Source organism: Aegilops tauschii, chromosome 3 (assembly GCF_002575655.3).
Source record: "Aegilops tauschii subsp. strangulata cultivar AL8/78 chromosome 3, Aet v6.0, whole genome shotgun sequence".
Taxonomy (NCBI): Eukaryota; Viridiplantae; Streptophyta; class Magnoliopsida; order Poales; family Poaceae; genus Aegilops; species Aegilops tauschii.
In genome coordinates this window covers 569164864-569168544 of record NC_053037.3, presented here as the reverse complement: position 1 = coordinate 569168544, position 3681 = coordinate 569164864, and positions in this window count along the sequence as shown.

The window sequence follows — 3681 nt, the reverse complement described above, 5'->3', positions numbered from 1 at the left end:
GCACTCGATATGTCCTAGTTTGTAGCACAAGTCATGCCGAAATTCACGAAAAATTTCGGCACGAACTTTGCTAAAAAGTGGACAAATCGACAACCTGAAATTTGCCGGAACGGAAATGAATCAACATTCCGGCAAAAAATAGGCCACTCAGCTTGATTCCCTGGAAACAACAAAAGGCCATTAGGCACAATCGAACCACTTCAATGAAAAGATATAACATGAACACTTCAATGAAAAGATATAATCAACAATAAAAGTCTAGGAAGGGATCATCTTTAAAATGAAACTTGCCTAAATTCTTTTCCTAGAAAAATAGTGGTCGAAAATAAATTTTTCCTTTAACCTAACAAACCTAGTTAACCTAGCTTGTTAACCTAACGAACCAAATTAACCTAGCTAGTTAGTTAACCTTGCTTGGTAACCTAGTTTACCTAGATAATTAACCTAATTAAACTAGTTAACCTAGCTAGTTCTCTGTCAAAGCCTGAATTTTTTTCTTAACCTAGATAATTAACCTAATTAAACTAGTTAACCTAATAGTTCGCCGTCAAAGCCCTAACTACATTTTAGCACTAACCTAGAAAATTAACCTAATTAAACTAGTTAACCTAGCTAGTTAGTATGTCCAATGATTGTGCTATGCATCAGAGAGAGAGAGAGGAGGGGTGCTTACAAACGATGGCTCCAGTGGTGGCGAGGGAGTCAGGGGGTGTCTCCGGTGACGGCGAGGGAGGCAGGGGCGTCGAGGGTAGCTCCGGTGGCGCCGAGGGCGGCTCCAATGGTGTTGATGAGGCCGCGCGGTTCTGCTGGCATTGGGGGCGGCTCTGGTGGCGTTGACGGCGCGCGGCTCTGGTGGCTCCGGGGGCGTCGACGTCGGCAGGAGACGGCGGCGAAGTGGGGGCGAGGGATTAGGGGGAGAAGTGGTGGTCAGGTGGAGGGAAAACCGCTGGTTAAGTGAAACATAGCGGTAACGCGTTAAAGGAAACGCGCTATAGCTAGCGTGTTTCAAAAAACACGCTACTGCTAAGCCTGTCTCTTTTTTCCCTTTCTCATCTATTTGTCTTTACATTATATTTTTTCCTTTATCCTTTTTCTATTCCTTTCATTTTCATTTACTTTTCTATTTGTTGTTCGATTTATTTTCTTTTCGTTAGCAGTAGCGCCTTTCTAAGTAAACGCGCTGCTGCAATAGACATAACGGTAGCGCGGTTTAAATAAGAACGCTACTACTATGTGTAGCTTATCGGCTTAGTCGTGAGAATTCTAGTTGTAGCGCGTTTATGTTTAGGCGCGCTACTGCTACGTTTGTATCTGTAGCGCCCTTATCCTGCACGTGCTACTGCTATTTGGCACTAGCGCGCTTTTTTAACAAGCGCTACTGCTAAAGTTCTGTGTATAAGGTTTTCCCTAGTAGTGCATTACTGCCGCCTCATGTACTGCATAGTTTCGCTCTCACTCATAGTGATAGCTCTTCTCACGTATATCATTGTTTAGATGGATGAATGTTTAGTTGCAAGTATTTGAGACTTGTATCGCTATTTTCCAGATGAGGACGAGAGACCACTTTGTGTTGGATGATGATTATGATGATGACATGATTTGATGAGACTATTTGTATGTATATGCTATGATTACATTTGTGGTCTCGCAGCCATTTGTATGTGTATGATGATGACATTTGTATGTGCTAAAGATTATTGTATAAAGCCTGTTCAAATACAAAAAAAAATATGCACAAAAAAAATCAGAAACTAATAAAATTAGCAGTAGCGAGGGGAGTAAAGTTAGCAGCAGCGCACCCTTATCAGTAGGGCGGCTTAAGAGAAAGCGCTACAGGTATTATCAGTAGTGCGCTACTGTAAAGCTCGCTACTGCTACACATGTATAGCAGTAGCGCGGGCCAACACGCTCTACTGCTCCTGGTTAGCTGTAGTGCCGTATCAGTAGCGCGGGTACCCGCGCTACTGATATACCTAAAACCCGCGCTACTGCTAGACTTTTCCCTAGTGTGCATGATACGTCTCCAACGTATCTACTTTTCCTAACGCTTTTTCTCTTGTTTTGGACTCTAATTTGCATGATTTGAATGAAACTAACCCCGGACTGACACTGTTTTCAGCAGAACTACCATGGTGTTGTTTTTGTGCACAAATAAAAGTTCTCAGAATGGAACGAAACTTTGTGAGGATTTTTATACAATAAATAAGAATTTCTGGAGCCAAGATCCACCGGAGGGAGGCACCTGGGTGGGCACAAGCCACCAGGGCGCGCCCCCACCTCCTGGCGCGCCCAGGTGGGTTGTCCCCACCTGGTGGCCCCGCAGACCCTGAAATCGACGCTATAAAATCCTATTTTTCCAGAAAAAATCAAGGAGAAAGAGTTATCGCGATCCATGAGACGGAGCCGTCGTCACCTCATGTTCTTCATCGGGAGGCCAGATCTGGAGTCCGTTTGGGGATCCGGAGAGGGGATCTTCGTTCTTCGTCATCACCAACCCTTCTCGATCGCCAATTCCATGATGTTCCCCACCGGGATTGAGTAATTCCTTCATAGGCTCGCTGGTAGGTGAGGAGTTGGATGAGATTCATCATGTAATCGAGTTAGTTTTTTTAGGGCCTGATCCCTAGTAGCCATGCTTAATGCTTGTCACTTTGGGCCCGGGTGCCATGATTTCATATCTGAACCGTTTATGTTATCACCATTGTATCCATTTTCTAGATCCGATCTTGCAAGTTATAGTCACCTACTACGTGTTATGATCCGGCAACCCCGAAGTGACAATAGTCGGGACCACTCCTGGTGATGACCGTAGTTTGAGGAGTTCATGTATTCACCGTGTGTTAATGCTTTGTTCCGGTTCTCTATTAAAAGGAAGCCTTAATATCCCTTAGTTTCCAATAGGACCCCGCTGCCACGGGAGGGTAGGACAAAAGATGTCATGCAAGTTCTTTCCATAAGCACGTATGACTATTTACGGAATACATGCCTACATTATATTGATGAACTGGAACTAGTGCCGTATCGCCCTAGGTTATAACCGTCTCATGATGAATATCATCCAACATGTCATTGATCCATTGCCTAAGAATTTATCTTGTATTGTTCTTGCTAAGTTACTACTGCTATCATCACTGTTACACTTGCTACAAAACTGCTTCTATCACCGTAAATGTTACTATTGCTGTAGACACTACTATCAAAACTATCATATTACTTTGCTACTGATCACGTTGCTGCAGATAATTAATCTCTAGGTGTGGTTGAATTGACAACTCAGCTGCTAATACTTTCAAATATTCTTTGGCTCCCCTTGTGTCGAATCTATAAATTTGGGTTGAATACTCTACCCTCAAAAACTGTTGCGATCCCCTATACTTATGGGTTACCAAGACCTTTTTCAGGCGCCGTTGCCGGGGTGCATAGCTATGTTTGTTGAGTCACTTGGGATTATTATCAATTGATCACTATGAAGAATCTGAAGGATGCTAAGACTAAGATTTATCCCTCTAAGACGAGGGGAGGTAAGGAACGGTCATCTAGTTCTGCTTTAGATTCACCTCCTATTGTAAGTAAACTTGCAACACCACCACATGCTATCGATTCTATATGTCGCAAGTTATTGATGATGCTACTTCTGCTATGGATAATGCTTATGATGATGCTAGTACCTTGCTTAATGAT